The following is a 26,068-nucleotide window of genomic DNA, read 5'->3' as shown; positions in this document are numbered from 1 at the left end:
TCTTTAGTTCGAGGGAGTACAATAGCTAGAAGAAATGTGTTCTTTCATAGGGGAAAAAACACATGACCATCTCAAGGAAGTGTCAGAGAGAGAGTCACCAAGTAGTGTTAAAATGAGCCAATTACCACCATCCCATTTTCATATACAGTAGTGCTTAGCAAATCAATTCACCAAAAGTCTTGTTTGGGTTAGGTATTGGCAACCTGAAAAATTCTGAGTGTTTTAATCAACCATTCCATTGATTAATAGGTGAAAACCTGATAGTTAATCAACCAAAAAGCCTTTCAATCTTTGACAGTCCTTCTTTTTATGAGAGCCTTTAAAATCATCCTCAGTGTACAGAAATAATGAATCATAAAACACCTTCATCTATTAATTGTAGGTAGCTCTAGATGAAGATTAAAATCTACTTACCTATCTACACACACCCAAGATTCATCCTTTACAAATTTGTGTCCAAGTTCCTCGACACAGATATATATATATATATATATATATATATATATATATTGTTTGTTTGTTTGTTTGTTTGTTTGTTTTTATTTTCGTTTTTAAAGACATCTCAATTATATGTTTGATATCAGAATTACATACTTCACATTGTACATAATCCCCTTCATTTTCAGTAGTGGAGGACACAGATATATATTGAGAAAACCATCTTCTGAAATACTTATTTATTTTATGTCCCATCTTTCTTCCAAATGGGACCCAAAGTGGCTTACATGAGAAGTTGAAACAAAAATGTAGCTATTACAATATATAATAAAAAAGTGAATAAAACTACTAAGTAAACAATCCAATTAAAACTTTTAATGTAAAATATTTAAAATCACATTTAAAGTACAGTGAAAAATTTAAATCCATGGCACACTCCATTGAAAGACACTTCAACAACAACCCAATAGCCAAAGGTCTGAATAAATCAGAATGAATGAATGAATGAATGAATGTTTAACTGCCTGGGGAAAGTGAACGGACAGAGGGCCACCATGGGTGCAGAAATAAAGCAGTTTGTGCCAGTTGCTTTCCATGGCCAAGGGAGATTAGAACCCTTGTCTCCTAGAGTCCTAATCAAACCACACCACACTAGTTATCACCACTAAATTATTACTTTTCAATAATGCACCTCACCACTTATAATAGAAATAGTGAGAGATGCTATCTTGCAATGGAAAGGAATTTGCATCTTTTAGAAGATAGTTTGTAGGAGGGCCACAGAACACTATTTTCACCTTGAGTCCATCCAGAGTTATTGTCCTACAAATATTTTAGAAAAAGAGAAGAAGATCCATTCTTTGATCCAAACTTGGAATCAAACTAGAGAGTTTATCCATCTCCAGTTATCATCCTAATATCATTCTAGGATTTTTCTTACCACACAGTGTTGATGGTCATTCAAACATATTGCATTTTCATGAAAGTACTTTTATTTAAACTAATACTATTGTATTTTGAATGTGCACCTCACACCACCTGCCCCTTCCATGCCTAGTGTGTCTCTTTGACGAAGCATAAAAACAACCTGTACATTTTAATATAACCATTCCTTTCACAAGAATTTGCTTTAAAGGAAGTGTGCTTAAAGTGGAAGTCTTTGCAAACACATATATTCTTTCTAGGAAACTTCTATGATTGCTTTCTCAGGCTGCCTTCCTGTAAGCCCCAAACAAATTGCTTTCTTTTAGTACTTCTCAGTAACAGGTAAGTGGTACTAAACTGCACCATTCCAATATATGGTATAGTATACATCCATGGGATTTAGGCTAGGGAAAGTCAGTAGCTTTGGACATATGTCATTTTTAGTAGCATACTTTCAAGTACTGTTGAAGAGTATGGTTATAAACACCAATCAGATCTGTAACATTTAAGGACTGTAATGGCAGTGCTAAAAGTCTGAGGCAGTTATCCAATGAGGTTATAGCTTCTTTCCTAATCCCTCCTAGATTGCTGATTTATTGGAACTTTACTCCACCAAACAGCACAAATTGATGTGCTGGACCCGTTGCCACCTATTTTATGGATAGAACTTCTGGAATTGTGAACAGCAGCCTGTGATGCAAAAATGATTCTTTTCAAAAGACAACATTCCTAACCATAAACATAAAAATCAGTATAATCTAGAACTAAAATCTTTTCTAGCAATGATAACCTGAGCTTTCCCAGTTTTCACTCTGCCTTCCTCCTAGTCTAATCCATCTTTATGTATGATGTGTTTAGTGTACAAGTTAAACAGATAGTGTTACAAAACGTAGCCTCGTCTGACTTCCTTACCAGTTGTACACCATTCTTTTTTTCCATATTCTGTCCTGATGGTGGCCTCTCATGCTACATTCAGGTTATACATTAGGACAAGCAAATGCTGTGGTGCACCCATTTCTTTAAGAGCAATCCATCATTTTTCAGGACCTACACAATCAAAGCCTTTGTTATTATCTATTGGCAATGAATTAGTTAAGCCTTGTTCAGGCTTTGTGCCTGAACATGAAATTTGAATTTGTACAGGGAGTATGAGATTGTCTATGAAGGTCCATCACTATTTCCACAATCCTTGTTCTTGCAGTTCTACCCGATGTTGACATAGAGGAGTTTTAATGTCTGATTTCATTACAATTTTAATTCCCTTCCTTCTGTTTTTACTGCTCTTAAACAGTGTAAGGGACTGTTGTTTTATTTATTTTAAATTGTTTCTTACTGTTATGGCTTTAAGCTGTTCTTTCTGTTCAGAAAAGCAAAATTAAAAACTAATGCATAGATTTTGAACGATGACTTTGGAGTCCAGGTTAAATTCCCCACTTGGCCATGAAACCCACTGAGTGATGTTGGGGACTCAGAGGAAGGCAATAGCAAACATCCTCTGAACAAATATTGCCAAGAAACCTCCATGATATCTTTGCCTTAGGGTTGCTATTACATCTGTAATGGCTTGAAGGTACACAGCAGCAACAACAAAAATAACAACTTCATATTGGGGAAGACTACACATAAAACAGGCAACGGATGTACTGTTCTCTTCCCTGAACTATCCACTTCCTCACAGCTGTATAACATCCCTAGGTTTGGGTACTGCCACGGTCATATTTGAGTCTCCCACCTGTCTTCATGAAGGTGATGTTTTCAGTCTTCACTTCAGATGTTACAGAATTTATCTGTCTCTGTCCCACCATCCTCACCCATCCTCACACATGCACTTGATGTGGACATGGGAGAAAGCTTTCTCAGTGGCTATTCTCAAGTATAGAACTGCACCGCCCCCTTTGGACTTTTGAAATGAAGGTACTATCCCATGCCCAGCACTGATGAGATCCAATTGCTAGTCCAGTCATGTGCAAAAGGCATGTTAAGTATTTTGTATTTTATCTTGGGCAGCAATATTGGGGAGGGAGATAGAGACAGGCTCTGTGCATCTGGAAATCACATACGTACAAATTTTAATCTGCAAAGAAATTTCACAATTCATGCCATAATTTTAAGCTTTGCTCTGCTGTTACAATCTTGTTTTGTTTTGTTACAACATGTTTTTAAATAAACTAGCCTTGACTACTCTCTCAAAGTAGGAGTCATCTCTAAATTATAAATTTAAGCTATATTTCATTTAATGAAATAGATGTGTCCCTAGACTTTACATCTGTGATAGAAAATTTGATACCAGAGGTAGAAGTAACTTGCAAAAGAACAAGGATAGGTTGCTGTAAACCCCCGCCCCCAAAGAAAAAGAAAAGGAAAGAAAAAGAAACACCAAGGTCAATGTGTTTCAACAAACTATTCAAAACTAACTGCATACACGTACAGGATTAAATAACTGGGTCAGGTAAGCCTTGCATAAATAAACAAAAACATGTTGAATCTTCTAGAGACCACTTGAAAGCTTCTTCCAAAATGCATCCAGGGATAATTTTTTATTTTACCTACTTCCACTTTTCTAATCATTTCCACTTTGTTTGCCAAACTCACTGATCTATGTTTAAAAAAAAAAAAAAACATGTTGGGGGTGGGGGGAGCTGGTGAAGCAGGTTTACATGATTTCCCCTTTTTCCTTAAGTTTTGCTGTTCACAAATGGTCACAAAGGAATTCTGGAGGCATCCTCTTTTTCCCAGTTCAAGTTTTCCTACATTGTTTACTGCAGACATGTTGTTGCAACTTATTATTGAATGTCTGTTTCTCCAGACATCCTCTTAGTGCTGATGCTGCTTTTAAAAATTCCATCTAGAATAAAGAGAAGAATAAAAGGAGAGCTGGGCCTGTTTCTTTCTCTGCTCTTTTCTTCTTCTTCTCAACTGTTCTTTACCAGTTGAAGCATTTTGTCTATCATCCACTGATTTTTCTCTTTCTTTTTGTGTATAGAAAGCATCTTTCTGCATTCCTCCTTGACTATGGCCCATTCCGCATGGGCAAAAAGTATGTGCTCGGCACGTACTAGAGTTACGAAAGGGCATCACTTCCGGATGCCCTAACCCTAGTACGTGCTGAGAATGTACAAAATGGCAGTGCCCTTTCTATATGGGTGCCACCATCTTGACATCACAGACGCTTAGCATCCCCACGTCATGGCTCAATTATGATGCCGCAAGTGCGCCATTGGTGCCTTGTGGCATCATAAGCGCGCCGCCAAAAGAAGCTGCTTTTTGGAGCTTCTTTTTCGGCCATAGGGAAGCCTCGCCTTTTGTAGGCTGAGGCTTCCTTGCGGCGGAAACGGAGTCACCGGCAGACCGCCCTTTTTGGGTAGTCTGTAAAGCGCCTTAGTTCTTGATTTGACTATACTTCTGTTCATAGTTTGTCTGGCTTCTGGTCAATTAGGCTTAATACTGCAAATCTATTTTTCACAATATCTTTAAATTCTGCTGGGATGTTATTCAGATCATATTCTGGCTTGATGGTTGATTTAGGAGTTTATTTCATATACTTTTGTCTCTGTTATGGGCACGGGCAGGAATGCGTGTGGCCCAGTGAAAATGGAGTTTATCACATGCTAAACTGTTGGCAATGCGTCCCCATGCCATTGCCGACCCTAACCCATTCCCAAACCCAGGCTGTGGCATGTGAATTTTGCTCACCTGGAAAGCTTTCTTGCTCAGCTGGAAGCTTTCTGGCTGAGCAAACTTCACATGCCTCATCCCGGCTTGGGGACAGATTAGGTCGGTGATGGCATGGGGATGCCTTGCCGACAGTTCAATGTGCGATAAATCCTGTTTTCACTCAGGCACGTGCATGCCCAGAACAGAGACAAAAGTGTGTGCAATACACTCCTATGTGTTCTTCTTTAACTTTGTTCTAATTTTTGATATTAGCAGTTCATGGTATGTTCTACTAGGCCAGTCAGTGTGGTGTAGTGGTTTGACATTTCCTATGACTATGCAGATCAGGGTTCAAATCCAGCTCAGCCATGTAAACCCATTGGGTGATCTTGGACAAATCACACTCTCTCGGCTCCAGAGGATGGCAATAGCAACCCCCCGCTGAAGAAACTAGCCAAGAAAACTTCATGATAGGTTCATCTTATGTTTTCCATAAGTCAGAAATGACTTGAAAGCACACAACAAAAATAATGTTCCACAGTCTGTGTCTCTGGTTCTATTTTTGCTGTGAGAATAGAGCTTCTCCATCCTCTATTCCCAAAGAGCCTTATTCATTAAAAAGGCATGTATTAAGGTAAAAACAGAAACCTTATTCATAAAGAGAGATAGGGTTTTTTAGTGGGATAAAGCCACAGGTTTGGGGATATTGAAGGATCCTGGCTATGGAAAATTGAAAATAGTGATAGAAAAGAAACCCAGATTAATAAAAGATTTTAAAAAGAACACATATTCATCAAATTCTTGGTCAACAAGACTAATAGCATACACCTTTGGGTTTTGTTTCAATATGAAGAAACCATTAAAGGTAAAGGTTTCCCCTTGACATGAATGTCTAGTCGTAACCAACTGTAGGGGGTGGTGCTTATCTCTGTTACTAAACCAAAGAGCCAACGTTGTCCAAAGACGACTCCGTGGTCATGTGGCAGCATGACTGCACAGAATGTTGTTACCTTCTCATCAAAATGGTACCTATTTATCTACTTGCATTTGCATGCTTTTGAACTGCTATGTTAGCAGAAGCTGGGACTAGTGATAGGAGCTCACCCCACCATGCAGCATTTGGGCCTCAATCTGCCAACCTTCTGAATTTACAATCACCAGAACTGGCATCTTAATCACTAAGCCACCACATCCCTTGAAGAAACCATTAGGATCAGATTATTTTCTTTTCTCCAACACCATGTAAGTAAATATGCATGGCTAAAAATATGTGTGTTTGAAGGATGTCTACAAGCTCTTTAATCTATGTGGGAAATGAGTCAGAATGTACATAAAATGTGCATACAATGCATATAGTAAGAAAACTGTGTTCCAAAATAAGCACAAATTACCATGTAAGAAGGAGGGAGAAAATATTGCAACTTGATGCCAAGCATGGATGATAGGAGAATGTTTGTGGGATTCTGAAAACAAGGCAAAAACAAACTTGACAGGTTTTTCAAATCCCATTGTAGGTCAAACCACTCAACATGAAGGCAATGGGGGGTGGCATGGGAGTTTGAGAAGCATGTGTGGGAACAAATCCTAGTTCTCCCTCAACAGATTCAGGTGATAATGCTCCAGTAAGGCTAAAGAAACAGTCGAATGCACCAGCAGTCCTGCTTCTGGTAGCCATTTTGCACACTGAGCATGAAGAAGAAAGAAGTAAACACTTAGGCTCTTTGGTCAGTGTACTTCAAGGATGTAATTTTCCACTTAGCCACTGAAGACATAGGCAAGATACGGCAGGCCAAGTACATCATATTTTGCCCATGGATCTGGATGATTCCCTCCCCTGGCACTTATCTGGTCCTGCATGGCAATGGTCAGTTGTTCAGACACCCATCTGCTGTTGTACCATTGCTGCTGACTTACCCATCACTATCACCATTCTCTGTGCACCCTCTCCCCACATATTGAAAAGGTGGGAACAGGGCACCTGGCTTCACCTACATGGTTAGGCACCCCTTTCTGACATCACAAGTCATAACTGGGAATGGTGGCAGTGACAGGTAAAAGTTTGCACAGCCATCTGCACTACCAGCTGTCATGGCAGAATTTCTGTGAAACTCCACTGTACACTGCTTGTGTTTTTTTTACACCAAGCTAAGAGTCAATTGAGTTGAAGCCAGGCCAGATTCACCAACATGTGGTCTACCCATTCCTGTAGATAGCACTCTGGGGATGTTGTTCTGCATTATCTAAACAGGATGACAACATGCTGGGGAGAAAACAAGCCTTTTTGCTCATGTGTGCAACTCCTCAGTTTCTTCTCAAAGGAAACAGCAAGTAGTTTTACCAGTTGTTTTCTCACTGTGAAAGCGTTGTAGTTTTTGAAGCCTATTTGTATTTCTGATAGTTATTCTGCAGGACATTTGTCTCACTGTTTTGCACAGAAAATTGTGTTTTCTGCACAGAAAATATTATTTCTATGTATAAACATTATTTCCTGCACAGAAAATGCTATCTCCTGCACAGAATAATGGATTGCTTATTTCAAATTAACACACTTCAGATACAAAATTTAAAATTAACTTAACCTTACACCACCACCACCCAAAATATCTAGATATATTATTCCTTGTCATTCTGTCAAATTTAACAGTTCTCCCTTAATTTATGACAGAAATACCACAGTTATGAGGTAAATGTCAGTTATAATGATGCTCTGTTTGCTATGGGAAACACCAGCAGAAAGAACTGATGTTTAATGCATTAAACCATAATTTTCAAGAAGATTATCCTGGCTATATTCTTCATATCTTTAACAACTAAATTTGCCCTTATGAAATATCAAGTCTTGCTTCATGCAAACAATAAAGGCAATATTATTAAGAAGATATCTGCACATGTGGAGGGGGAAAGAAATAGAAGGTGCAAAATACAGTTTTGGGATCAGATGATATTTTTCTGCAAGAACAATATTGCTATTATGCAAGTTATTATTTATTTATTTTTGGCAAAATAAAGAAGTCTCTAGATGAAAAAAAAATTGCAAAATGTAAGCAGCCTCTCACAATCTATTCCAGAGGGGAGAAAACTTCTTATATTCTTCATTCTTGCTGATAATTAGTACAGCTTTTTGAAATTATTCAAAAACCTTGGAAAATTACCTGCTTTGCTTCTATTGACATGAAACAGCCTAAGATCTGAGTTATCTCTCTCTGGCTTTACTTCGTGAATGAAGATTCAGGAAGGACCCAACCCATGCTTTCTACAAGCACGTTGATGACTAAAAAGCCAATCCGAGATAAAGAAGTCCGGTTGCAAAAAGCACAGCAGAAAGTCTCCTTGGGTGATGTTTCCGGGTTGCGGTTCTTTCTGCATTGTCGTTTCTCTTTGAGACTCGTTCAGCATGAGCTTTCAAAAAAGGCTGCAGCATCGTGGATAGTGCATCTCCATGCCTCCCGATGTGAGGCCAGGGCGAACCATTGTTGGTGATCAATTTGGCCGAGCCTGAGAGGTTGTTTCAGGGAGTCCTTGTTTCTCTTTTTTTGGGGCACCCCTCTTATGCTGACCTGTGGTGAGTTTACTGTAGAATACTATTTTTGGGAGGCGATGTTCCTTCATCCTAGAAATGTGTCCTGCCCAGCACAGCTGTGTCCTCAGTAGCATGGCCTCAATGCTGGTGATCCCTGCTTGCTCAAGGACAGCAACATTTGTCACATAGTCAGTCCAGTGTATATTTAGAATTGTGCATAAACAGTGCTGATGAAAGCGTTCAAGGAGTCGTAGGTGTTGGCGATAGGTGACTCATGTTTCAGACCCATAGGGGAGAATAGACAGTACAATTGCTCTATACACACTGATGTTTGTGCTTCGCCTCAAGTGTTTGTTACTCCAGACTGTTTTGTGAAGCCTTCCGAATGCACTATATGCCTTTGCTAGTCTGTGATCGATCTCTTTATCAATCTTGGCATCTGAGGAGATGATACTTCCCAGGTAGGTGAACTGCTGAATGGACTTAAGCACAGATTTGCCTACAGCGATGTGGGGATGGTAGTGTTCTTCCTGTGGTGCCGGCTGGTAGAGAACTTCCATTTTCTTCAGGCTGACTTCCAGCCCAAAGAGCTCTGCAGATGTTGCAAAGCAGGATGTTAGGCGCTGCAGAGCTGCTTCCGTATGGGCAATGAGGGCAGCATCGTCAGCAAAAAACAGCTCACTGACTAGATAGTTTAGAGTCTTAGTGTGAGCCCTCAGACGGCTTAAGTTAAACAGGCTACCATCAGTACGGTAGGATATATATATATTTATATATATCTTCGAGATCTGCCGTAGCTCTTCGGAGCATCATGCTGAAGAAGAATGTAAATAGAGTTGGAGCAAGAACACAACCTTGTTTCACACCATTGGTTATTAGAAAGGGCTCCGAGAGAGCATTGCCATATCTGACTTGACCTTGCTGGCATTCATGTAGCAGGATAATCATTTTGAGGAATTTGGGGGGGCATCCTAGTTGTTCCAGCATCTGCCACAGACCTTTTCTACTCACAGTGTCGGAAGGCTTTGGTGAGGTTGACAAATCATAGAATCATAGAATCGTAGAGTTGGAAGAGACCACTAGGGCCATCCAGTCCAACCCCCTGCCATGCAGGAAATCCAAATCAAAGCATCCCTGACAGATGGCCATCCACCCTCTGTTTAAAGACCTCCAAGGAAGGAGACTCTATCACCCTCCGAGGGAGTGCATTCCACTGTCGAACAGCCCTTACTGTCAGGAAGTTCCTCCTAATGTTGAGGTGGAATCTCTTTTTCTGTAGCTTGCATCAATTGTTCCGGGTTCTGTTCTCTGGAGCAGAAGAAAACAAGCTTGTTCCCTCCTCAATATGACATCCCTTCAAATATTTAAACAGCGCTATCATATCACCTCTTAACCTTCTTTTCTCCAGGCTAAACATCCCCAGCTCCCTAAGTCGTTCCTCATAGGACATGGTTTCCAGACCCTTCACCATTTTTGTTGCCCTCCTTTGGACACGCTCCAGTTTCTCAATGTCCTTTCATAGAGTCCTTTGTTCTGCTCTCTACATTTCTCTTGCAGTTGTCTAAGGGCAAATACCATATCTGTAGTGCTCCTATTAGCTCTAAAGCTGCATTGGCTTTCAGGAAGAAGTTCTTCTGCAATAGCAGGAACTAATCTGTTCAGGAGTATCCTTGCAATGATTTTTCCAGCGATGGAGAGCAGTGTTATACCTCGATAGTTTGAGCAATCGGATTTTGCTCCTTTTTTCTTATACAGGGTGATGATGACTGCATCTCGGAGATCTGATGGCGGTTCACCTTTTCCCCAGCAACTCACAAGGAGCTTGTGGAGTTTAGCATGGAGTACATGACCTCCATATTTCCAAGCTTCAGGTGGAATTCCATCAATCCCGGTTGCCTTGCCATTTTTCATCTGCTGTATGGCCTTAACGGTTTCTTCCAAGGTGGAAGCTATGTCCAATTCATTTTTCATTGGTTGTTGTGTCATATGTTGAATAGCTGAGTCTCGGACTACTTGGTTGGCACTAAAGAGGCTTTGGAAATGTTCAGCCCATCGGTTCAGAATGGAAGCTTTATCTGTGCTTAGTGTTTGACCATCTGTACTGTATAGGGAGCTTTGGACCTGATATGTAGGTCTAAATACTGCTTTAAGAGCTTCGTAAAATCCTCTGGAATCACCCAGATCTGCACAACGTTGTGTCTTTTCTGCTAAGTTGATCCACCACTTATTCTGAAGGTCTCGGAGTTTTTGTTGGAGTTGACTACATGCGAGGCGAAAGGCTGCTTTTTTACATGGCAGGATGGCTGGGCGAGGTGTGCCTGGTGAGCAGTTCTCTTCTTTGCCAACAGCTCCTGGAACTCTTGGTTGTTTTCATTAAACCAGTCTTGATTTTTCTTGAGGGAGAATCCTAAGGATTCTTCTGCAGATTGCAGGATGCTGTTTTTGATATGTTGCCAAAGCACTGTAGGAGAAGAGTCTACAGGATGGTCTTCAAGTTTTGTTTGCAAATTTGCCTGGAAGTTGTCTCTCATGGCAGCTTGTTGAAGATTGTTGACTTGGAGTCTCCTGTTTAGGATGCTGCCCCTCTTAGGTTTAAACTTAAAATGAAGATTTAGTTTACATCTTACGAGGCGATGATCTGTTTGACATTCTGCACTGGGCATCACTCGGGTATGACAGACATCACAAATATTTCTCTGGCGAACTAGGATATAGTCAATGAAGTGCCAGTGTTTGGATCGGAGATGCATCTAGGTTGTCTTCAAGCTATCTTTCTGCTGAAAGATGGTGTTTGTAATAATCAGCTGCTGTTCTGCACCAAACTCTAGCAGGAGGCATTCATTATCATTATAGTTTCCAACACCGTGCTTGCCTAAAACACCTTTCCAGGCTTCGAAGTTCTTTCCTACTCTGGCATTGATGTCACCAAGGATAATGATTTTGTGTTCTGCAGGGACTTTTTGTATAAGGTAGCGAAGGTCTGAGCAGAATTTGTCTTTTTCCACAAGGTCGGTGTAAAGAAAAGGAAGCTAGTGGTCGGGTTGAACGGGCGAGAGGAGGGCAGGAGGACCCAGGAGAGTGGAAAGATAGAGAAAGGATGCAGATGGAAGGAGGGAAGCAATTAGGAGTGACACCTGAGGGGAGGGGTGAGGCCCTGGAGGGTTTGAAAAGGAGCAAGGGACAGGCACTTGGGGGGAGGAAAGCAAGCGGAAGACGGGGACGCGGAGAGGAGGTGTGGAGAGGGAGAGAAGAGGTGAGCTCGGAGGGAGGAGAAGGACATCAGGGAAGAAGAGATTATTACATAGGAGGGAGAGTACGAGTAGGCCCAGTCCTCGCCACTCACCCTGCATGCCCTCGAGAGGAGTTGGAAAGAAGAGGGCGGCCTTGGAACCCTGAAGTAGGTAGCAGGAGGGAAGGGCTGGAGGAAGGCGAGGAGCCGTGGTGGGTGCTAAGGGAAGGGCGCCAAGCAGGAGCAGCACCGCCAAGATGCTTCACCAGGGAAAGAGCCAGGAACCCGGCGTGGGATTATTGTCCTCCCCGTTCACACACCCTATGAAGAAGAGCCCTTTAGGTGGTTGCGTCCCGAGGAAGAGGAAGAGGTCCCCACTGAGCCAGTGGAGTAACTAGGCCAGTGTCACAGTAGCTTTGGGACTTTATTTCTGTTACTATCTCCAGTGAAGTAACTGAGAGATAGGCTTGTGCAATTCTGTAACCAGCAACTAAGAATAAAAGAAGGGCTGCTGGCTTGGTTAACAAAGTTATTTGCCTCAGTGTTCGTTTATAAAGACTTTTGAGTTGCAAACATGGAGCCAGTCCCAGGGGCAGCACCTAGGGGCGGGGTGGCCACGCCCACAGTCGGCTTGCATTGTTGGGGCATATATACTGAAGAGAACAACTTGTGGGAGGCGTAAGGAGATAATGCAATCAGAATATCCTTTTAGCAAGGTTTTGAGTTTGGAGGCAATAGAGTTTTTGATCATAAAGCCTACACCTGAAAGATGTTTTTCAGTTTTGGGTTTGCCAGACCAGTAGAGTGTGTAGCCAGCACCATGTTCTTTAAGGCTGCCTTCCTCGTGGAGAAGAATTTCACTAAGAGCCGCGATGTCAATGTTAAGTCGTAACAGTTCATGGACTATTAGAGCAGAACAACGTTCAGGACATCCACTATCTACAGAACCATGCATGGTTCTGATGTTTCAGCATGCAAGCGTTTGTCTATTTGCACCTTTGAAGGCTGGTGTGTGCCTTTGTTTCTTTGTCTTTGTTTGACTGCATCAGAAGAAGCCCGTTGGCTGCGGCTAGCCAACCGGGTAGATGGGGATGAGCTTTCTTTAGGCCACCTTTTCTAGGCCCCTCTCCATATGGAGCAAGCAGTGCTTTCCTTAAAAAAGGCTGCTTGGTCATTCAGGATGCTGCCGAACAAGACTGTCATCCCCCGGGTCAGTCTCAAGCGACCAAAGTCCTGAACCGCCTGCATGCAGGGTTGGGTCTGCAGTTCCCAGTGCATCTTTACACCTGCCACTTCGTCCCTCGCCTATCGCTACAGGGCTTTTTCAGAAGTTGGATGTATCCTTCGAGCCTGTGCAATAGATTTTTCTGGTAGAGCGCAGCATGCACAGAACTGGCCTCACCCTTTAAACGAGAGGTTCGTCTGCTGAGGCCTTGACAAGCATGGATGGTGGCAGCGAGGTCCTCGGGTCGTAGGTTTGATTAGAGTTTCCTTCTCTTCAACGGTTGACCTTACAGGGTTAGACGAGCACAATCTGCCCGGGTTTGGGATTAGAGTTTTCCTTCTCCTAGGATGGTTGCCATAAGGCTAGAAAGCCCATCCTGACCTTTGGCGCTCTTGGTCAGACCCTTTGGTTGTGAGCTGTCTGGCATGTGAGGCCCTACCGGTGGCTATTATACCACTGCCAGCATAGCTCACAAGTTCATTAGGGTACGCAAGCCTCTCCCCCACGACAAGGAGGCATCAATGGAGAGGACATGAAACAGCCTAATATCTGAGTTATACCTACATGCTATTACTAGGCATATTTTTAATGGGCTTTTTTTTTAAAGCAGTCTGAAATAGATTGCAGAGAACTGTCTGCTTTACCTTCATTAACCCTGTAAGATAGGATAGATGAAGTGCGTGATCCACTCCAAATCATCCAGTTAAGTTTTGTGGCTAAACAAAGATTTGAACTTAGGTTTTCTTCATCTGTGGCCCTCTATCCACTATAATACACACTGCTTATAATTTGATGGTTTTGTCTTCAAGAAGTGACTAGCATGTGTGTAGGAACTATAAACATATCAAACACATAGACTACTGAGAGCACATGTGTATCACAGCACTATAGTGAAATGCTTCTTAGTGTTATCACTTCATGCCTTTAACTGCAAGTCATACCAAGGACATTAGATGCCAATTCTGATGGTGATAAGGTTGGAAGGTTGGTAGTTCAAGGCCCAAGTGCCACATGATGTGCCGCATGATGAGTCAACTGTGTAATGCGGCAGCTAAAAAGGTCAATGTGATTCTAGGCTGCATGAAAATAACTAGAGTGTTTAGCTCAAGGGAAGTAATAGTGCCACTCTATTTTGCTTTAGTCAAGCCTCACCTAGAATACTGTGTCCAGTTCTGGGCACCACAGTTCAAAAAAGATGTTGAAAAATGGAGTGTGTCCAAAGGAGGGCGACCAAAATGGTGAAGGGTCTTAAAATCATGCCTTATGATGAGAGACTTAGGGAGTTGGGTATGTTTAGCCTTGAGAAGAGATGGTTAAGAGGTGATATGATAGCCTTGTTTAAATATTTGAAGGGATGTCATATTGAGGATGGAGCAAGCATGTTTTCTGCTGCTCCAGAGAATAGGACTCAGAACATTGTATGCAAGCTACAGGAAAAGAGATTTCACTTAACATTAGGAGGATCCTTCTGATAGTAAGACCTGTTAGACAGTGGAACACACTGCCTTGGAGTGTGGTGGAGTCTCCTTCCTTGGAGGTCTTTAAACTGAGACTGGATGGCCATCTGTCAGGGCTGCTTTGATTAAGAGTTCCTGCATGGCAGAGAGTTGGACTGATGGCTCTTGTTGTCTCTTCCAACTCAATGATTCCATGATGGAGTGTGCTCCTATCACCAGTTCCAGCTTTCACCAACCTAGCAGTTTGAGAGCATGCAAATACAAATATGATCCCTGGTAGCACAGTGGCTAAATCCTAGCACTGCAGCCACTCACTCATAATCACAAGGTTGTGAGTTCGATACCAGCCAGGAAATTTTTTACCTATTTACTATCACTAACAATGCTTAAAATTTGGGTAACCCTTTCCAGCATCCCAAATGCTTAATAGGCACCATTTGGTTATATTCTTTAGAACAGGTGATAGTGATAGACAGTCAGTTATAGATAGTGGTCTGAACCTAGTCAGTACAATCCCAACAATGTCTAGGAGCCTCAGTTGCCCATCTTTGCTTTTGCACAACCCTTTCTGATAATGCAGTAGTCATATCCAGAATGTAGCCAATGGTGGTAACTAAAGCTGAGTGAAAATGGCTTGCCTAGTGAGTTCATCACAGAGGTAAGATTTGAACTACACCCTTCATGATTTGTAGTTCAGTCTCTTGATTGCAACATTATAAACCTCCTGCCTAAAGATCCTATTTCAATGGAAAGGTCAGAGATCAAACCTCCATCATGCAAAGCATGTACTCTGCCACAATATCCTCTCAATATTAGCACACAGAAATACTTGCTCACGTAAATCATTCTGAGGTCAGCTGAATTTACTGCTTTCTCAGTCTGGGCAAACAACACAATCCATTTCCTTTGATTCTCAACTTCTCCCATGTTATTGAAAGAACCTTGTGCCAATCAGTAATAATAGCACCACATTTATTACAGTCCTTGGAAGGAGAGCAGGTAATTTATGCTATACTATAAATGCAAGGTGTTGAGTGGTGTGATTTTCCCCTCTGCAAATGTGAAGACATTTTATGGCAATCAGTGCTTTCAGAGACACTGTTTTCAATGCGTAGAATACAATGATGTGTGGCTCTTATCTGTCCAGTCCATTTTGCAATGTGATGAGCTATTTTCTTACATTGAACTCATCACCAGGTGGGAGTTATTGTTTCACTCCAACCATATGTGTGTGCATTGTCTGCCTTCAAATCATTTCTAATTTATGTCGACCCTAAGGCAAGCCTAACATGAGGATTTCTTGGCAAGATTTATTCAGAGGAGGTTTGTCATTGCCTTCCCCTGAGGTTGAGAGCATGTGACTTGCCCAAGGTCACCCAGTGGGATTTATGGCCAAGCTGGGACCCTGGTCTCTAGTTGTAGTCCAGCACTCAAACCACTACACCATACTCATTTCAACCATACTGGTTTGGAGATAAATCTGACTTAAATCATGGTGAGGCTGAGCGTCCTCATACTCTGAGCCCTCACCACAATGCTGGGGCACCATCTTGGTGCACGCCCATATACACATCATATGAAGTGCCCAAACAGCACTGCACAGAATGGGCATCATGATGTATCACCGTGGCAGCTTCTTTTTGCACCCTAGAGTGAGCGGGTTGGTGCTGCTGCATGTGGCTGCTATGGCACCACGTGTGACTTCTGCAGCACCGATCTGGGGGGAAAAGGGGCAGAATCCCACCACCCATCTGTACAGCCCCTTCGTGAGCATAGATTGGTATGTCAGCTTTACCCAACTGAAGTCCCTTCAGATTTTCTGTGCCTAAAACTTCTATCAGATCAGGCACTATGTCCAAAGCCAAATGGTGATGGGAGTTAGGGGAAATATTTCAAAGGAATGAAGGTATGGATGACTTTTTGACATTGCAGCAACTCAAGATAAGTTACTGCACAGCTCATAGAAAACTGCACCATAAGGCTAGAGTTCTGACCTATATACTCTAAATATATTTTCCTCATTCCACTTTGCTAGGTGCCTTCAAGTCACCTTCAACATATGGCAACCCTAAGGCAAACCTATCATGGGGTTTCTGTGGCAAGATTTGTTCAGAGGCGGTCGGTATTTGCCTTCCTCTGATGATGAAAGCATGTTTCTTACCCAAGGTTACTTGGTGGGTTTCACAGGCGAGTGGAGAATCGAACTCAGTTCAATCAAAACCTGGTCTCCATAGTCATAATCCAACCCTCAAACCACTATGTCATGTGGTTGTGAATGTACGTGTGGTACGTGTGGTACGTGTGGTATAGATATATATGTACATTCACACACACATCTTTCCCTGTAACATGTGAATTGTACCTAAGAGACCACCAGGAAGGACCAATGATAAACATTCTCTGCTCTCTCTGGATTAGCCGACACCATGCAATACCTAGGAAACAAGTGAAAATGTGAAGATGTATTGTGCTTGAAAAACAAAGAAAAAATAAGCATATACAAAAAGGCTTGATTAGTTTCTTTGACAGAATTACAAAAAGAAAACACAAGAAAAACCTGCTGAATTATATCAGCATTCTGCTCTCACAGTAGCCAAGTAGATGTTCAAAGGAATCCCATACCTAGGAACAGGTATGCAATGAGGAGAAATTTTGATGCAGATGGAGTCTAACACTGAGTTTTGCCTAAGTGCTGTTTAAAGACTGAAAGTTGATATTTAGTACTGGCATCCCAGGTAAATAATAGAGACACAATACTGTTCCATCTCTTAAAAGTATTCTGCAATATGCTAAAGGGGAAAAAAAAATTAAAGTTTTATGTTATTTCCACTAGGGGGAGTTGTAAAGAAGCATCCATCACCATATGCAGCTGGAAACCTCTGCAGTTTTCATTTGCTTTCCTCTCTCTTTTTCTCTCTTATATGCCACACACACACACACACACACACACACACCCCAGAGAATAAATGTGGGCGGACTATGGAGAATGAAAGCAGTTAGCATTTCTGCATATTTAGTCTGAGCAATATAGAATTCACATGAAGCTTCTATATTCCATGAAGCAAATTATTTCACCATAAATAAGCAATAGATTAAGGTATTCTCAGTTAAGGAATTACATTTAATAGGATCAGCCAAAATGTCACAAAAGGGTGCAGAGCTTTCAGATGCAAACTTCTGGAGAATTTGTGTACACAATCTTACAACACTTTGCCTGGTCCTACCAAAGTATTGTCCAGCTGTGGAATTTGTGCGTGTGTTTTTTCTTCTTCTCCCCAATGGCTGTCTTTGTCCTTCTCTTTTCTTGTAGTCCAGTATACCCATCACAGTGATCTGTCAGGATTACTATATTTTAAGATGGAGAGCATAATGTTGGAGAGAGACCTTTTAAATCTGACCCTGTTCTTATATTACTTTCTGATATCATGGGAATCATTTCAGTATGCCCCTTTCCCACATAGCTTGGTAGCATTTATTTATTTATTTACCCACCTTTCTCCAACATATCCCCCCAGATGGCATCCAACGTTGTTTAAAAACCAAGCACAGCCAAAAACCTAACTGTAAAAGGGTTAAGATTATTAAATAAGCTATCCTATTAAAACTCTCACAATTAAAAAAAGGAATGAAAACATTTAAAAGCATAATAATAAGGGGGTGAGTACAGCACATGCACAAAACTCTCATAATTAGTCCAAAATGATCCTTCTGCACAGCCAATTAGTTGCCAAATGTCTTTTAAAACCGCCTTTTTCTGCCAGTGGAAGGAGAGCAGAGAGGGCACTAGTCTAGCTTCAGGTCCTGGATGGCCATGCAGACCTTGATACAATCGGCCATGACATCCTTCTGAATCACCTTGCTGGTATGGAACTAGAGAGCACTGTTTTACAGTGGTTTTGTTCCTTCCTGGTCAGGCAAACCAGTAGGTGGTGTAGGTGAATGCTGTTTGACCTTTTGGCTATTGTCCTGTGGGGTCCCTCAGGATTTGGTCCTGTCTTCCATGCTATTTAACATATACATGAAACCAACAGGAAAGACTGTTCAGGGTTTTGGGGTACAGTGCCATCAGTATGTGGGTGATATACAGCTCTATTACTCATTTCCATCACAAGCCGAGGAAACTGTTTTGGCCCTAAACCAGTGCCTGTCATCAATAATTGACTGGATGACAGTGAATAAATTGAAATTAATCCAAGCAAAATGGAGATGCTCCTGGTCAGTCAAAGGGAAGATCAGGAAATAGAGATTCAGCCTGTCATGGATGGGGTTACACTCCCTCTGAAGATATATGTTTGTAGCTTGGGTGTGTTCCTGCATTCAGCTCTGAACCTGGCAGTCCAGGTTTTAGCAGTGGCTAGGAGTGTATTTTCACAGTTAACACTTGTGCACCACCTGCACCTGTTCCTTGAGAAGTCAGATCTGTCCATGGTGTCACATGCCTTAGTTACAACTCTGTTGGGTTACTCTAATGTGCTCTATGTGGAGCTAGCTTTGACAGTTGTTGGTCCAAAGAACCACAGCCAGGCTGCTAGCTGGGGCTTGCTAGTGTGTTCACGCAGCTGTCTTGTTGCAACATCTCCACAGGCTGGCAGTCCATTTCTGAACACAATTGAAAGTATTGGTTATGACCTTTAAAGACTTGTGTAGCTCAGGTCTGCATTATGTGAGAACACTTATGAACCAGTCTATGCTCTGAGAACTGTTGTAGAGGCCCTTCTCTCTGTCTCCCCCCCCTCCCTCACTGGAACATCTTGTAAGAACTCAAGAGAGGACGTTCTTAGTTACTGCCCTCAGACTCTGGAACACCTTTCCCAGAGAGGTTAGATTGGCACCTTCCCTACATTCTTTTTGTAAACAAGTAAAGACTTTTCTATCCCAAAGGCTTTCAGTGAGTGAATATATAAGGCCCATCTTAAACAATGCACTGAATACTGCTAATTGTTGATCTAGTGTGTGTGGTTGGGTGGGCGGGTGAGTTTTATTGTAGTTTTAAGAAAACATTTTAACCTTGCTTTAACTTTTGTATTTTGTGGATTTCTAATTATGTATTTTTTTCAATTGTAGGCTGTCCCAATCTGGGGGAAATGCAGGATAGAAGAAATAATGATGATACTGGCGGTAATGGTGGTGATGGTGATAATTTCCCCTGGAAGAGAATTCTCCAACTGGGAACAGCCACCAAGAAAGCCTTCTCACATGCCCCCACAAGATGGGCTGGTAACAATAGTGGGGCTGACAGAAAGGCCTCTCCTCCAGATTTGTAAGATTCTGACAGACTCATACATGGTCTTTCAGATAGCATTAAAACATGAGTAGCCCATGGCCACAGAGAGGAACCAATGTTGTGGCTCCTCCCCATGCCAGTTCTACTCCACCTTTAGATATTGAAGATGGTGGCATGGGAAAGAATATATCTACAGCCTCATCTGACATGTTTTGGTGTTACTGGAACACAGTGGGAAAGAGGGACATTCCAGAAGATCTCACAATGCAAGGTTAATATAAAAAAGAAGTCACCATGTGATTAACTTTGGACTACAGTAGATCATTTCCACCAACTACTGGTGAATTCCTAACTCCAGAGACCTAAACCAAGTTATTATCAACTAGAATCATTTCCTTGAATCAGTGCAACCTCTGAGGGAATTGACTTAACAAGAATATTAAGAATAAATTCTCTTTTATTCACTGTCCTTGTTTATTCTTTTCCTTCCTTCTCTCTCTCACACACACATAAAGATACACATGCACCCAACAAGGAACAAATATGAGTAGACTGGGGAGAACAATTACTATCCTTGCATATTGAATCTGAACATTATACAATTGAGTCTACTATAGTTGGAACTAACAGGTGGATATTGGCCAGAGGTAGGAGAAGTTGGCTAGTATTCTCTATCAGCTACTTAGGGGGTTATCACATGCACTTTTTGGTCCATTCTGGGAATGGGGTCGGGATGCACGTGAGTGAGTGAAAAAGGATTTTATCTCATGCTAAACTGTCAGCAAGCTGTCACCATGCTATCACCCGACTATCACCCGTCACAGAGCTGGGCTCAACCACCTGATTTTTCTCTGTCAGAAAGCTTCTGGCAGAGGAAAATTGGGCAGCTGAGTGCAGCTTAGGGGTCAGGGACAGGTAATGGTCGGTGATGGCATGGCAATGGCTTGCTGACAGTTTTGTGTGTAATAAAATAAATTTTCCCTTACTCACGCACATCCCCAACCCTTGCCCAGAATGGACGTAAATGTGCATGTGATAAACTCCTTCATTAAATAAGTTAACTAACCTTTTCTGGCCTGATCACCACCACCACCCTCCTAAACCTGATGGAAACATCATTCACCCAAACTCCAATGAAGAACAAAATGAATCTCCTCTGCCTCATGCAGTTGATGTCAAGAAAAGTAGGTGGTGGGAGTTATGATCATGGCAATAGTGTCAAAATCATGACTAAATATGAAACACTTACCTAGGTTTACTCATCCATAACTGAATTCGCAATCAACGCTTAGTCACAATTGCTATATTCATAACCCCCCCCCCCCCCCCACACACACACACACACACAACCTCTTGTACATGTGAAGGTCCATACTTCTGGTTATTAGAGCATGGATGAATGACTTTTCCATCAGGTTTGGTGATGCTAGGAAAAAACATTTCACTTAATTAAGTATTCTTAGAGAATATAGGCTGTTGCTTTTTTGTACTGGAGCTCCCAGAATGTCCAATTAGTAAGATGACTGGGAAGTTCTACGAATAGTTATTTTTTAAAAAAACGGAATACTGTATATCCAAATTATATCTAAGGGCCTGAACAGACAGGTCAAAATAATGCTGCTTTTGACCACTTTGGAAGTATGCTGTTTAAATGTCACACACTTCTTAAGAGGCCAGAAGCTGTGCCAAAGCATGGCTTTGGCATGGCTTCCAGACTCTTAGGACACATGCAGCATTTAAACAGCATCCCTCCAAAGTGACCCGAAGCAGCTTTATTTTGACCTGACTGTTCAGGCCCTAAGTTGTCCCAAATTCTATATCATAATTTCTAAGATTGGAATCCTAAAAATACTTTCTTGGAGTATAGTACGTGTTTCCAAATCCACTTCCTTCTCACATGGATAAAGTTGTACTGCTACTTGATAGGTCAGTTGAAGGAGAAATTTCCTTGTTATGGTGCCATATCTTTTTTTCAACCTGCTGTGTTTGACATTCTGAAAACTACCATTTCTGTGAGCTAGATTTGTATGGCACACTGACAAGCACACAGACTTGAGGCATATAAATGTCAAAACCCAATAACAACACATGTTTCGCAAGCAATAGGAAAATATTCTTGTTGATACTGAAGTTTTCAAGTTTCTTTAGTTGAGTATTCAAGAAAAAGAGTGTGAGGAAATCATGTGCTGAATGTGTATATCAACCCCTTCATATTCTCAGATTTACATTAAATTAGCTAGCAGTGTATCCGCAAAGCTTGAGAAATGCCATTAGGCTTGTTAAAATATATTTGTTCCTCCATAACTATCTTATAGCTCTTGCACCCTCCCAGGAATAGTCTTGTGTCTGAATGACAACTCAGAGTTAAATACCATTATTTAAAAGGAAAACCACAGAGAGGGGGCCCAAAAAAATGTATGCTTTCAAGGCCAGTGCTCCCCACTAGTCATTTATTGTGGCCCCTCCAGATGATTAGTAATTTATTTGGATACATTCATATATAAAGGAGCTCAAGGCAGCAAAAAATAATAAAGTTCACATTTAAAAATTGAATATTAATGAAAACAACAGAGAGAGAGAGAGAGAGAGAGAGAATAGATTTAAAAGGACAACAGTCAGAAAGTACCCAAACAGTGGAACAGCCTTCAGCTGCAGATCAGCTTACATGCCAAAAGCCTTTAGTGACCTTCTTTCTTTCACAGGTTGAGATGCTACATCATGCAGGCTAAGTGTCAATTCTCTGGCAACTGGCATACTTACAGGAAGTGGTGAAAGCAGCTTCTTCTGGCCCTTCTACCCAACTGCTTCACCCTGGGCATAAAAAAGAAGCTGGAGGTTTGCTGAGCAAAGTTCCATTTTTAACTACTGACTATTTGTAGAGGGTATGCCAGTGACTCATATGCACAAACATACCCTCCACCATTTCACAGGTTAAAATGGGATACATGTGGACAAGCAACATCAGGATGTGGTCAAGATGGCAAAAGGAATTAATGAGGAAGAACACATAAGTTAGGACAGGCTGCAGCTGGTTGCTTTTGCCTCAGCCTACTGGGAAGGTCAAGAGGGCAAAAGGGATTAATGAGGAAAAACACAAGTTAGGAGCAGGGGTATCACTAAGGGGTTTGTGCTGCACCAATTGACAACCCTAAGGAAGGGCAATATCACTTCTCCCCCCCAAAAAATCATCCCTTTGGCAGAATTGGGCTGTGGCACTCACAAGTGTCCCTTTAAAACACTGAAGAGATTGTGTGAGTGGGGTGAGAAATGAGAGGCCCCAGGTTGTTGGTTGTTTTTTAAAAATAATTTTAATTTTTTAAATATTTTTTATTTTCTTTAAAAATTTCACATCTTACCAAATTTTGACCTTAACTGCATGAAACTACGTCCGTGTAAATACATTTAGGCTCTGCATGATATTGTAATTTAAAGGTATGATTTTAATTTTGTTAGTTGTTTATGTCACAGCTATTGTCATTACATACAGTGATATATGGGAATTTTGATTTATGAGTAATGTTAGTACAAAAAAAATTACTAATGAGCAAGAACACACAAGTTAGGAGCAGGAACATTACTATGTGATATAGAAGGCGGTCAATGTGCGGATTGACACCGTAAGTTACCACACCAGGTGACACCAACCCTAGTTGGCTCGGAGAGGCTGCAGTTGTTTGCTTTTGTGTCAGCCTACTAGCGAATGCCTCCTCTTCTCTCTCCCTGCTCAGTTAATTGAGCGTAAACTACTCTTCTGCGTAAGAAAGCAGACTCTCCAAGTCTGTTTTATAGATCTGTAAGAATTATATGTTTGGTTTTGGGAAGATTTCATCACACCATGAAAATTTATTCATATGAAAGATGAAAAGAACGTGAAATCTGATGAAATAAATCTAATGAGAGAACCTGAAACTATCAAATTATTCTAAACGAGACAAGGGATTCTATTGCTTTAACTCTTTTAAAGCCGTGGTTTGGATCTCTGTGCATTCCTCTATGCTAGAGTTGAATTAAGGTCCCTTGCCACCTCTTTGTTTAGATAGAGGAAACTTTAGCTTTTAGCTATTCTAATATGGGTTAAAGCAAAACTGACAGATCTTCCCATGTCTACCTCATCAGACAGGTTGGAAATTAATTCAGAATCCATATATACTTCATTGTACTATTGTTTCCTCTTTATCAACAGAAGTTAAAGCCACCTCTACATTTTATATTAACTTGTTTTCACTTTGGCACTTGTAAGGAGATAACATTATTGCTAAATCAGAAAGGTGATCAACAAGCAATCAATTCTATACAATTCTATACAATACCAACACTAGAGTTTAAAGGATAGCACAATCTATCAAAGGAGTGACCTCACTCATTTAGTCTGATAACTTTGATTGCCTTAAGAGCAAACTTTCCCTTCATAACCTCTTTCCATATTGTGTTTAGCAAAGCTAAAGAATGAGGCATAAGCACTCAAGTAGGTTTGCTACTTGAGATACAGCAAAACAAAAGTGGCTTTCAGTCTGCACTGAACATTTCAACAGAGTGGGAGGTAAATAACTCCAGGCAGTATCCTGCTGGGTATATCACCTTTTTTTGTTTTTGGTGATAACATTTAAGTTCTATCAGTCTATATTCCAATTTGAAAGTAAATCCTTTTGCTTCAGTTCTAACATAGGCTTCACTTGCAAAAATGTCAAAGGCATGCATAACTATCAGTATATCCAGACGTTTAGGACACCAGGGAATAGATAAGAGAGAGGTCTGATAACAAAAAGTGATATTTAGTGTTTCTTATCTTCAATGTGATAGGCCAGCATGATGCAGTACTTTCAGCTCTGGACAACAACTCAGGAGACCACTGGGTGACTTTGGGCAAGCCATGCTTTTTCACCCTCAAAAGGCAAGAGCAAACCCCCTTCTGAACAAATCTTGCCAAGGAAACCCCATGATAGTTCACCTTAGCATTGCTATAAGTCCGAAATAACTTGAAGGTATACAGCAACAAACCTTCAATGCATTTTGTTAGAATGCACATTCTTGTAACTAATAGCCTCCTGTCCTTCTAAAGATGGAAAGAAGACATTACATGATCTGCCAAAAGCTCTTGAATAAATTACAGTATGTCTTATCATGACAGAACATTGCTGAGAGAAGTTACATTTTAAACTATTTTATCTCCCAGAATCCCCAGGCATCATAGCTGATGGCCAAGGTGGATGGAAAATTCTGAGAGTTAAAGTCTTAAAAAGTAATTTTCCCAGACTTGCTGTTAAATCGCTGACCTGCTTTATACCAGATCAGATATCTTGTTCATCCAGCTAAATATTCTTTATTGTAACTGGTAATGGTTCTCCATATCCTTTTTAACTGGGCATGGCAAAGACTGAAGCTAAAATGTTCTAGTTACAAAGAATGTGCTCTGCCCCTAAGCCACAGTTTCTCACATCTTCCTTTCATTTTAGGTCAATAAACCATGCAGCCTGACAAATGCTGTTGGATTGCAACTTTCAGCATTCTCACCATCGGCCATATTGGCTAGAGCTAATAGGACCTGAAGTCTAAAAACTTCTGATGGTTTTCTATCCCTGTATTAAATGTATTTATTACTTTTATATCCCACCTCTCTTTTGGAAGAAGTGTTTAGTACAGCTAACAATGGTGCAATTCAAACACAAACAAAATGAAAAAGCACCATTAAAAATACTTGCCAGCAAAATCATAAACAAGATCCAGCCATTAAACATCTCCCTCAACAGCAAGCCATCTTTAAAGTCAAAGGCCTTTTTGAATTAAATGCATATTTGCCTACTGGCAGAAGGGCAGCAAAGAGGACCCCAGGCAAACTTTCTTTGGCAGGAGTTCCAGAGCTAAAGTGGCATCACATGCGTGATTCCAGTGATGTTGAGGCCAAGAAAAAGGCATTAGAAATTAAGGGAGGGTCTTAGAGAAAAATCTGATCTTTCAAACCCTAAAGGTACCAAATCCTGTCTGATCTTGGAAGCTAATCAAAGTTAGTCCTGGTTAGTACTTGGCTGCGATACTGCCATTGAATAACAGATGCCATGGGCTATATTTCAGAGGAAGGAATTGGCAAAACATCCTGAGTTTTCCTTGCCTAAGAAAAACCTACAAAATTTATGGGGTTGCCATAAGTTGCCAAGCAACTTGAAGGAACATGTACACACATGGACACATACACACTAGGGTAGGCTCACTGTACTTTTTAAATCAAAAGTTGAATCAATAAGTTACAATTGATTCAGTGGACCTAATTTGGTTGGATCTAACAATTTAATTTAGGCCCTAGGTTCAAGTATTTTGGGGAGGGATCCTGATGTTAAGAACAGTGAAATAGACAACTTCACAACCTCCTGTATTGGATATTTTTAAGGAAGGTTGAATGGCC

The sequence above is a fragment of the Sceloporus undulatus genome, chromosome 5 (assembly GCF_019175285.1).
Source record: "Sceloporus undulatus isolate JIND9_A2432 ecotype Alabama chromosome 5, SceUnd_v1.1, whole genome shotgun sequence".
Lineage (NCBI taxonomy): Eukaryota > Metazoa > Chordata > Lepidosauria > Squamata > Phrynosomatidae > Sceloporus > Sceloporus undulatus.
The sequence above is the reverse complement of the archived record's forward strand: the minus strand, read 5'-3'. Positions refer to the sequence as shown.